At 40.1% G+C, this 12,237-nt stretch overlaps 1 long non-coding RNA gene across 3 annotated transcripts in view; it reads right to left on the bottom strand.

The window, feature by feature from the left end:
• Positions 1–12,237, bottom strand: part of LOC121076304 — a 129,653-nt gene that overhangs the window by 37,169 nt on the left and 80,247 nt on the right. For all 3 annotated transcript variants that reach the window (XR_005823451.1, XR_005823452.1, XR_005823450.1), the window contains one exon: positions 3,602–3,719. This is a non-coding gene — a long non-coding RNA (uncharacterized LOC121076304). The remainder of the gene's footprint in view (positions 1–3,601; positions 3,720–12,237) is intronic.

Genomic DNA, 12,237 nt, shown 5'->3' with positions numbered 1-12,237 from the left:
CATTGCAATTTTTCCAAGCCTGCCAAAAGAAACCCTCATGAGAAGTCATCACAGTGCAGCCCCCCCGCCCCACACATCTGTGCCTCACTGAAGTTTAGTTGCAGAAAGGACAATGATACCCAAAGAAACCCACTCACATTTCAAAGATTTCCATTTTCTCCTTAGCTTGTGTTGCTCGGCCTCTATCTGCAAATACAGTACAGCACCTGGGCCTTTCTCTTTACACAAAACGATAGCACACAACATGCCTGCATGCCACTCAGTGCACACACATCTTTGGCTGAAATTAAAATGTTCATTGACTATGTGGGACAACATGCTACAGTGGAAAATGTTGAAGTGCTTTGGAGTAGTGAGCAGAGGTATTAACATTTCCATAGAATTTGTAAGCTCTAAAATACCTGTTTAGAATTTTTTTTTCTTAACAAAACAAAACACACACACACAAAACAGACTCCAGCAATGGAAGCAAGTTATTTTCTCTTGATTTCTTGGAAGTTCAGTTATAATCCACTGTTATTTGCATGCCAGTATCCCAAGCAGACACTCAGTCAGAGATGGTTGCTATTTTGAACTTGTAATTGGTTAGAGAATCAGATTTCCATCCAAATGACAAGTGAGAGGGTTCCTACCTATCCAAAGCCCCAGAAAAGTCAAAAGAATTGTGAAAGTGGCAAATCTACAAAAAAAAAAGAACATGAACAGGGTGCAACTATATTGTCATACCACTAGAAAATTACTAGTTAGTATGTTATTTACTATTTCCAATTCCGATTATACATTAACAGTACCCTGACCATAATAAAGTACTGTCAAGGGTATTCGTGACTGCTAATACTGCACCATTCAATCTCTTTATAGGGAAATTATTCTGGTAAGGCCATAACCTACTGAGCTGGATTGCTTCTGGTCTCTCTGGACTGTAAGCCTACCAGAAATAGTGTGACCTGGAAACCTGTCTCTGAGCAACCGCCAACCCCTTCTGTTGTGTTACAAAGGACAATAAATATTGTTATATTGCACTAGATTTATCCTCGTTATGTCTCTTAGATGCCTTTTTATGCCACATGGAAAAACACTCATCAAGAAAAAGGATGCAAAATGAAGACAAGAGTCCAATACCTAGCCATGGTTCTTAGTTTGACTTTACTCCCTATGCAGGTCCCTTGGGTTTTGGTTTTCCTTTTTTGTTTGTTTTAAATAAGCAGCCAGGTGTTCTGCAGATTCAGATGTGGGGCAAAGAGAGATATTAGTGCTCTGCATCTCTTAAAGGCTAACTTAAGTATCTAGTTCAAGTCCTACAGGTTTAACTTTTTTATTACAAAAATTAAAAAGTGTGAATAAAGCTCTTCTTCAAAAGACAGTACTGATCTTAAACATAAACTTTTTTCTATCCCTCAAAGCAATTAAGAGTACTTTCATCATTAATGCAAAACAGAGGTAAACATATAAGAGGAACTGAAGTACAAAACCCCCCAAATATTATATTTATATATTATTTGTCTCTTATTAAATATGCAATACATCCCAGCCATTTTCTCTCATTATTATTATTCACAAGCAGCCAGAATAACAAATAGTCACCAAATTCACACCTTAAAATAAAAAAAAAAATAAAAAGAGAGGAGAGAGGCAGACAGAACATATCAGTGAATTACAAAAACAGCTATCTGATCTTGAATCAATTCTTTCACCTGGGGGGGAAAGGAGCCCTTAGTTTCCAAAGCTGTTCACAGCATGCTAGCAATTGTCAGCAACCTTCCTCCACAATAAGCTTTTATAAACACTTTCTTCACCTCTGAAAATCTGTGAGCCATCTACAGTGAAGAAACGATAAGGATAGAAGAAGATAAGCAGTATATGAAGAAGGGCATGGCAGTGTTATAAGCTCTCCTTATACAAGGGTTTTACAAAACTGAGTAAAATATAACTGAAGTTGCATATACACTCCAAGAAATTCTGTAAAATCTAAATAGTAACATATGAAGATAATCAGACTTGTGATTTGCTTCCTGAAGTCAACAACAATTTTACCACTGATATCAGTAGGAGTAGGACTGGGGCCAATAAATTACTATTGACACTCCTGAGAGAAACATTCCCAGCAATTGCCCATAGTGGATGGGATAAGAAGCTCTAAAAAAATAAGACCTTACTCTTCCAAGCAACCAGCCCTGAAAAATCAAATATAGTGTTTCACTGGGACAGGAAAAAAGCTCTAAGTCATTAAAGTACCTACTTCTAAATAACAATCATATTTCCTTTACATTCTTTGGGCTTGAAAAAAATAATTGTATTTTATCAGAAATACTTTATGGTCTTGAATTCAACTGTTAATTATTTTTCACCATCATACTGAAACATTTCCCCAGGTTGTTCTGAATTTACGCATACAATGTGGGTTTAAATTAGCATATGATCAGTCACCAAAGATGTCAAGTGCATTATCAAGATTAGTCAAGTATGAAATACTATGGAGAGAAAACTATTTCAAAGAAGATGTAAACTGACCTAGTTTTACAGCCTGTTGTTCTGAATTTTGAGGATTTCACTAACAATTATATTTGTTTCATCTTGTCAGAATGACTTGCAGCTTATGAAATGCATTGATCTACTGGTGAGAATTAATTGTAGAACCCAGTGACTTCTGTCAAAGTAATATTCTTACTTAAAACCTTTCTGTTGTATATCTTTGTTGGTGTGTGTAAAATTAAAATTCAAAACTTAACAAAAATAGATTTCCCTAGGAATTTCAAAGCATGAGCTGGAACTTTTCTTTCTTCTGGAACAATTCTTTCTCATTTTGTATTCCACACTAAATCCAAGGTCAGTTAACAAAATGTATTCTGTGAATAAAAGCATAATTATTGGTGTAATTTGCAGTGCAAATGAAAGGAAATCATTACTGCCTAATTAACAGTACATATGTCAAGAATCCAGTAAGAAAAATAGAAATAAAATAATAATAATTTTAAAATCTAGAAGCTTTTTATCTTCTGCTCTGAACAGAAACCACAAGCGATGTATGTTGCTTAATTTCTTTCATAAATAATTCACGCCAAATTGTGGACATTTTCCATAGCAGACATTTAAATCTCAAGAAGGCTTAGTGCACTAAATAAGAGGTGCTTTATTAATCATTCTCTGTTCCTTGAAGCTAAGTTTTAACTATGGTTTCTTGCTGAAGAAAACACATTTTTTACTTTAAAGTTTTGCATGAGAACTTTTAATAACATCTCCTTTAGAATGCATAAGATCCTTTTAGGTATTTTTCTTTAAAATATGCATAGTTTTTAAAAGAGTATTTTCAAAAATTCTTTAAAATACAATGTCAGAGTGTTCCAATGGAAGAGCTGACCCCAGGGGGTTCGCTTCTCATGTCATCACTGCACCAGGATTCCCAGTTACATCAGCAGGAGCTTAGGAACAAGCATGTGGTTAAGTTCAGGACAGTCGAACGATGACACCGGTTTGCTATTGGTATTGAGGGAGTTGAATGGAAAACTGAACAGCTGATTTTGCAGATGTAGAACCAGTCACCCAAGCTCCACGTCTGTTGTGCTGCAGAGCAGCTTATTCTCAGTGCTGTGGCTCTGCTTACCTGCCCTGTGGTGCCTCGCTCAGAGCTCCTGGTCACCGTAGCACTGCACTCAGCTGTCACCAGACCACACAGTCACCACAGAGGCAGCTTTCAAAGTTAAGGCAACCCAAATCACTGGCTGTTTAAAGACAAAAACAACAACAACAAATCACAGCTGTAGAACAGTGACACAAAGGACGAGTACAGGCTCCTGTAAAGCCTCAGCAAAAGAAGTATGTTCTGTCAATAATCTTTTGCCAAAGAGAGTGTATTCAGGGTAAAATACATAAGTCTTACCAATTTACAAGACCTGTCCCAAAACAGAAAAACTTCAACAACAACAACAAAATCACTGTTTTCAATTATGAAAAATAGTTCTGTAGCTAATATCCGCGACAACTTTTGAAAAATAACATTTTCATTCAATGTTTTGCTCTAGGTATAAGAGAAGTTGCTTATATGAAGAGATACAATTTTAATGAAGATTTCCAAACACCTTAACCGACAGCATGAAGTTCCAGACTAAGCTGATGTAGTAAAACACATAACATGGAGAAAGATACCACTAAGCTACAATGGAAGTGTATCAGCAAAGAGGTGATATCAAAGATAATTCATTCCTCTCAGTATATGAGTTAGCCAAGGCTTGCTTTGCTATCTCATAGTATCTCACCGATACTAAGCACCATGAGGACCTGGAACACTATTATCAATTTCCCCATGTAGGTAAATGTTTGGGGATTTTGTCTATTTTTACGTTCCCCACTCAACACAGTCAAAAGCTTTATTATTGAGAGAGATTGTGAAGAAACCAAGGACAACAGAAAGCACAATAGAACCGTCAGTTCTGAAACAAAATGAAGGGCATTTAAGAACCCCCACCCCACCTTACCACGCCAGATGTAACATGCCACAAAGCAGAGGTAGAGAGCGAGCAGAGGGACAGTTTTTTTTACAAACTGGCCCAAAGAGACAATATTCCCTGCATGAAATCATAGGGTGGCTCAGGATCATTAAAGCCTTGTCTAGAGATATTGAACTCTTCAGACGACAGGCACAGCATTAGGAATAATTAACTGCATTAACATTCACTACACTGCCAAGCATTGTTCTTCTCCTGGTAAAATGAACTTTGTTTTTTTGCCTTGATTAGCAGCCACAATCAAGGAAAACAAGTCTGAAATTTGCAGACAATTTTCATGCTTGAGGAGAGAGAACTGTCTTATTCTGCAGCACAAGTGCCGTATTATCCTTCACTTCTACAGAAGATGTCAGGACGAGACACACTGTATGTGACAGTTTAAACGCATGCCCTAGGGCTTAAAGCAGCACGGTGCCAAAGTCTAGTGATACTCGCAATCACAGACAGGCTGACCTCAACTGCAAGATTCAGAAAATAGGCTGCATTTCCTAAATTCTGATCTGGACAAGGCCTCTTTATGAAAGATCCTGGGAAGAAACTCATTTTCTTTCTTTTTTTCTTTTTTATTTTTTTTAATTGCATATTCTGTCAATAAGTTCTCAAAGGCTTGAGAGTAAACTGAAAATTTTCTTGCCTAAATCAGTTGCTTTTCTTTGAATAAAAAATATGTTTTTTAACAATTTTTGAATAGTTTCTATTCAAAATACTTATATGTGAGAATGGACCGGTGACTTGCTCAGACACCATGGAGAAGAGCAAGCACAGGAAGGGATGGCAACAGTGAACCACTATTCAGCCTTCTCCGAAGGGCTTTAGGGAATGGGGATGGATAGAAACGAGCAGGTGAGGCCATCTAAATGATTTAGGGGTGACCTTTACTGATGTTTATGGCAAACACTCTGTGACTTCAGTGGCAGCCAGGCTGCAGTCACAAGGTCTGAGTGCAAAGGGCTGAAGCCCCTGGAACAGTACCTGCCGCGGCAGGTGGTGCTCAGCACTGCTGCAGTGCAGCCCCACTGCTCAGGTTGGGTGTTTGCCAGGTCTGCAGACAGCTCCTCTACCAACATAGCTATTTGGGTTAGTTAGGCTGTCTGGAGCAGCAACACAAGGATGTTTCCCAAGAGAAACAGTGCTATGTTGATAGAAAAATGGCCTTAAATGCCATCGCAGCTCATTCTGTTCACCTGAGCTGTTTAACAGTGGGATCACCAGGAAGACACACAGCGGTATTAAGGTGGTACAAGCCCCTTAGGGCACTTACAGCTACATAGCTACTGCAGCATGCTCCAGCTATTTTCACTCAAGAGCTAGGTGGTGTCTTTTCCAAGCAAAGCCTTCCTAGCTCAGCCAGCCAGCCATGTCTCGCAGTCAGATGGTTGTAATCAAACACTGCTCATTTTGCTTTGTGTTTTGAAGGGAGCATGGATTAACTCCTCCCTGTGTTTTCCTCGCATCTGTACTTGCCTGGACCTCAAAGAGGGGGGTCTGTACCCACCCACGTTATTTTTGTAAAAGGCATCACATCAGTTCCAACTTGCCAGTGAGTGTGCTGGTACCTGAATCCCATGGCCATTCCCACTGTGGGCTCTCGCTTTGCTAGCTTTAGATTGGGTATTTGTGAGTGCTTGTTAAGGAATATGATCTGGGACCAGCAAAAGAAAATTTCTCATCATAAATCTGCTACTGTCTGCTCCTCAACTATGAAGGATGTACAACACAGGGAAGAGCTCTTTGCCTTGAAAACAACAGCTCTGGTTACAAAACTTACAAACATGTGCAAGTCTCTGCACACGGTTCAACACAGAAAAAATCCATAGAACTACCCTTAGACCAGGTATTAGAGGGGTTTGGAAATCCGAGCTCAGCAGCTGGAGCTTTCTGATTGTGTTCTGCTTCTGTGAACCCCCAGGGTTGTTTCAAACATGTGCCTGTCCAAGCACTGCAGGCACTGGTGTGCAACTGCATTCTGCAGGTTCCTCCCATGCAAACTTCTGCCCTGGACCGCACTTGTCCTTGGCTGCACAGCTATGTGAAATGCGTATTACCAGGGGCTCAGTCCGACACTGCAGCAATACAACAAAGCCAAAGCGCTCAGCACTTTCCAGAAGAGAGGCATCACTATTCCATTTTACTATTCCATTATTTTAAGACACTGCTGCCGACAGGCTTGGCTACTTCCATGAGCATGTGTGTCGGCTACTCTGAGACAAACAGGCTGCCTGCTCTGCATTCCTTCTGTTCTCGCCAGCCTCTGTCTATCATCTGTTTTCCATTTCATTCCTTTACCTCCCATTCTTTAACAGTATGTGTAGGGTTGAAAAGTATCCACTGGCTTCTTGGTCTCTGCTGCTGGAAGCAGAGTTTTTCTCTTACTTGTTCCAGGGAGCAGGCAGCCAGGGTGAGCATCAAGCCAAGAGGTGGGGTTTTAAGGGGTCTGTGAGTTGGTGTTGTTCTTTTTTTTTTTTCCTCCTTATAATCTTTCCCTCCTGCCTTAAGATTTTCCAAGCATACCCAGAGCCACTGGGCCTGGCCGTGACATGTGCTCCTGGTTAAGCTGCAGTGGTCATGCTCGAAGGCTGCTGCAAGTCCCTGCACTGGGAATGACTCCCTCCTTCCTGCACTCACCATTGCCCTGAATTCGGTTAAGAAATTTAATTGATTTTAATTAAAATAGTGCAAACTCCTGCATGACGCTCTCAATTCAGTCTAAGAATAGCTTATTTAGATTTACTTTATACTTGTGCCTAATTGATTAAACCAAAATAAGCCATTTTCATGATAAAATCGGTGCACAGGTTTAACCAACCCAGAGCCAGTTTGTCCTTCCAAATGTGTGCAATAACAAAGAGCATACGAAGGCATGCAATGAGTATTCGCTTGGACTGTGAAACACAACATTAATCTGTCAGCCCCTGACCCTGTGCTGTATTGCCAATACGTCAAACATCTCCACTCTGCTTAGCCCAAGCACATTCCATGCACTGTGCTCTTTGTCAATAACCATTCAAATATTTCTCTGTCAGTAAAGACACAGCATTTTCCTGCCCCCTCCAGCATCAGCAGAGTTTCTTAGCTCTTCATGAAAATTCAAATGAAAAAATATCGACAAGTTTTCATTGTTTCTGAGCACACACAAAAAGCAAATCCATCTGCTTTTTCCTATCTTTGCAATGCAATGCAGTGCCTGTATATTTTTAATTCCACCTTCACGTTCAAGTCAGACTTGAAAAACTGAGAACGTGTTTTTATGAGGGCTTTAGGTGAGCAACTTCAGACCATCTTAAGGAGAGCTTAACTGAATTTTTGCAGTCCTACACATGAACTGTGCTATGAAGACTTCAGGATCCTTCAGGACAGAAGATGCTCTGCAAATGGGCAATATTTATCACTGCCAAAATGCACACACCAACATGAAACTGATAGGACAGGTCTGTTACCTGCAGGACAGGGCACTGTCCACTTCTGAGGCGCAGCTTCTTGCAGGTGATCCTCGCTACACCCTACTGCCTCCCACCAGAGCACAAAGCTAACTCAAGGCAGGGGGAAGAGGTTCGTTTTCAGCGTCTCTCTGCTAGAAAGTACTTTTTTAATGTCAGTGACTGAAAGAAAGAAACAGGCATTGCTCAATACCTTTGCAGGCTGGGGAAGCACCGCAGCAATGCCCTGGCAGGACCAAGCCCAGACCCTTGTGTACAACGTGCCTCAGCAATCGGCAGGCTGCAGTAGCACATACCCATGGGCAGTTGAATTACCACCTACAAGTATGAAAAATTAAAATGGCAAACAAAGGAAGGGGAGTAAGAGAATAGCATCAGTAAAGTATTTGGGGAGAAGGATTTTTCTGGGTCTTTTGGTATTTTTGTTGTTTGGGGAGGGCCGAGGACACATGCAATAGACTAGAGATGTGCAGTGAAACTCATCATGGGCTCTTCCAAATGCAGTCCCGTTATTTCTGGAACATTCTTCCGGAGACATTTGGTTTTATTCCTGTTCTAGACCCACTCCCATGACGGATGTCTGCAAAAAAGTCATGCTGACTTCACTGAGACTTAGCAAGGGTGGGGAGACTTGTGATATTAGACTTTGCTCTGGGATGGAGGCTCTAGTGAATTACTTGCTCTCCTGTCACTATATATATTTTCTAAACCAGTCATGCAAGGTATTCTGTTCCACAAAGGATTTGCAACTGTAGAGACATTAATTTCCTCAGACCTTTAGCACTCCCCTTGTAAAGGGACTGCTCTTGAACTTTCTCAATACTTGCTACTGCTGCTCTTGCAGTCTGTTCATGGTATTACTAATTTCACAGAGAGAATAAACTAGTGAGAGAAAAGGCACAAATTTCATTTCCCCGACCCCCTTGAATTTTTATTTAAGCTCCCTTAATTCCAGTATCCTATTTCTCTCAGGAAGCTTCTTTTCATCTTTTTGTACAGTTTCACCAAGTAGAAAACATATCACAACAGCTTCAGTGGCTCTGCCTCACACACTGCCCTGGAGTTTGCAGCCCCAGAATAACTTCTGACTAGCCATGATTTATCTGGCTGGTCAGAGGTTACTGTACATAGAAATGCAATTTCTTCCTCGCACCCGCTCTATCCTTCTTTGGCAACTCCAGGTGTCATCAACAATCTGCCGCGTGCCATTTTATGGCCTTTCCTCCAGTATTTTATTCAACTGATATCCCTTTTGCTGAGAAATGCTGCCTAGAAAAGGCTAGAGCCCTCTTCTCACTATATATTTAATTAGTGTAACTGCTGATTTATGTACTAAAGAGCTGAAGATTCATCCACAATAGTTCTGCCCTTGCAATACTGTCAGCGTATGCCTCAGCTTGACATTTGAAGAAAATGTCTCTATTCCTGGCTGCATTCATGTCTGGGATGATGCTCCTGTCTGGAAATTAGTGTTCAAAAATTACCTGCTTTCTCCATTGTTTCCCAATTTCATGTTAGATTAAATGCCTCAAAGCTTTTTCATTAGGATTTTGAGTTCAGTGCTTTGATGACCCACTTGAGCCTGGCAACTGACAATCTCAAAGTCTCCTTAATTCTGCCAAAATAAATGAATTTGTCCATCTCCTGATGTTGTTTTAAATAGAAGGCAGGAAATCTATGTGGCTAAAAAAGCCTTTACTTTCTTTGCAAATTTGTTGCTACGCTGCTTCACCTCTTGTGTTTTGATCGAGGCCCCACAATACCTTACAGCACTGCGCTCAGACTGCACCGTTACCTTCTTCCGGCTGCTTGCTAGTTAAACCTGGCTGGGGGAAGTCTGCAACATATCTGAGTCTAGTTAGACTGAGAGAAAACATATAATTTTATTTCTTTTTAATTACTTGTTTAGGACATTGGCAGTGAGGATGACAAATTATCATCCTTTACTTCATCTTATTAGGCAACGACTGTGCTGCTCTTTCTACTATGAACTTTTGCAAATATTTCTATCACCAGCCTGCGGTTTTAAAGATTAACTGAAATAGAGAAAACTAAGAGGACATAAGACATAGAGTAGTTTTCATTAAATAATTTTAATTAGGAAAGTCTTGAGGGTTTTCAGATTATATAGGAGAAAGTTTCACCCACTAACACTGCTACTCTATTAGCTATGGCCTAGACCTGTGCTCCTAGAGGTAATGGGAAGTTTTAGTTATTTTCAGTGTGAGCACGATGGGGCTCAGTATAGCCAAGAATGCAGCACTGACCTATGATCAAAGGGCAGTTCAGAGTAAGGAAAGTCATTTCCTCCAAAGGAAGAAGATAAAGCTTCCATCCATTTTTCTTATTAGGAGCACTAAAGTACTCCAAAGCCTGATTTATGGAATTCAAGATTTACGGCACTCAAAAATCCTGTGTGCTCAGGTGCCTTTTTTGAGTCCCTTTTTCTCCTATTTGATAAAAAACAATGTTTGATTATCATCTGTAGCACATTAGTATGCCAACATTCATCAAATTAGGCCACTAGATACACTCAGCTCATTTCCAAAATGTTTCCGGCTTGGGTTGCTTAGTACTTTCACCAAAGCAGATGCACAATTACATCTTTAGAAGGCTAATTTATAAGCACAAAGGACTGAAAATATTGGCCTAACAACAAGTCAAGAACAATATTCCCTGTCAGTTAGAACTAGTTGAGTAAGAATGAAGGCAGCAAAAAGAAGTCAGCCAGCCAATGATCGCATTAAAGAACATCATCCTGTTACAGGGACACATGATGGGAGAAACAGAAACAGGCTCTGAGCATTGCTAACCCATTGAAGAAACAACAATAGACAATTCTAGCACTGAACATTATTTTTAAAAGATTTAAAGTCAAACAATTACTTTACAGGCATGCTTTAATCTGACATATAATTTACAAAATACCTTCCAAGGCAATACATAGTATTTTCTCTAAATCTCTCTAGGAAAAAAAAAAAAAAAAAAAACAGATCCACCTACATAGCATTGGGCACAATTTGGCATTAGGTTAAGAGATCAAGCAGGAACATGAACATACGAAATCTTATAAAAATGATTAATTTCATAGGGCCCAGCATTTATATTAACTTTTACCTAGAGTAACACCAATAAATATATTCAGCAATTCCTACAGCAACAAATCTACTCAGACAGCTTTCTCTATTGAAAACTCCAAAGAATGAAATGAATTGATGTCCGGTGCTCCCACTGAGTGCTCACACTTCTATCCTGGTTATGGAGGTGTCAAGGGGGATAGAGTCTCTTTTAGAAGATTAGCAGCAGACCCATACTAAACTCATTACTATCTTTATTACTAACTGTCATGGAAACGCTTGTCTAGCATTTGCCCTGCTTCTTCCTCTCTGTTGTTTTTGGTTGTTAGCTCAAACACATGCAGTTCAGACTGCCTGAGGAAAAGGGTGCAGATCCATACAACATGCTATCCAAACCTTTTGCTATGTTCACAGATAATAACTTCAGATTAACATTAAACACATGATACATTGGCTCGCATTACATTACTTCAACTGTAGCATGTCATGTTATGTCAGCCAAGGCCAACATTCAATGTGACATGATATGATCTAACATGATGCAGGGTTATTGCCTCCTGTGTGAGGAATCTCAGGCTAAGAAACAGAAATAGAACAAGCAGATGCATATAACAGATCACTTTAAAATACTCCTGGGAAAAAAGAATCAGTATTAAATGCATTGCATATTTTGCCAGTATTCTCCTTACTGGACTCAGCTGGGCCTCCAAGCTACCATGATGTGTTTTCTTCTTTCTTTTTTTTAAGCAAGACCCAAGGGCTACTGAGTCAGCCAGACTGGTACTAGGACCTCACCACAGGAGGAATTTCAACTAATTCAGCGGACTTCCCAAGCTGTGATCACTCTACTAATACTTTCTGCTCTCCTAGACTTCAGTGACCTCTGTTTCATGAATAATGTGAGTGACAGTACTGAAAGTCCCAGAGGAGCCTGATCACACTGAGTGATGTGGGGTTTTTGGCCTGCAGAGTAACAAGCCATAGGAAAGAAACGTTTAGCTGCTGTACCAGACTCAAAACGTATCAGAGGAGTATAAAACTTTAAAAGGACCAGTAAGTCTTCAAGGGGTTTAACTTGTTTTCACACACTGTATAGCTTCCAAGTTGCAAGCTCTGTTCGCTCCTCAGCTACTCCCGCAGAACTGCATCTGTGCTTTGAGGACAGAGCAAGACCAAAGTTAAACTCAGCCATACGAGTCAAGGTGGCTGATTGTACTCATG

This window comes from Cygnus olor, chromosome 11 (assembly GCF_009769625.2).
Source record: "Cygnus olor isolate bCygOlo1 chromosome 11, bCygOlo1.pri.v2, whole genome shotgun sequence".
NCBI classification, from domain to species: Eukaryota; Metazoa; Chordata; class Aves; order Anseriformes; family Anatidae; genus Cygnus; species Cygnus olor.
The sequence above is the reverse complement of the archived record's forward strand: the minus strand, read 5'-3'. Positions and strand labels throughout refer to the sequence as shown.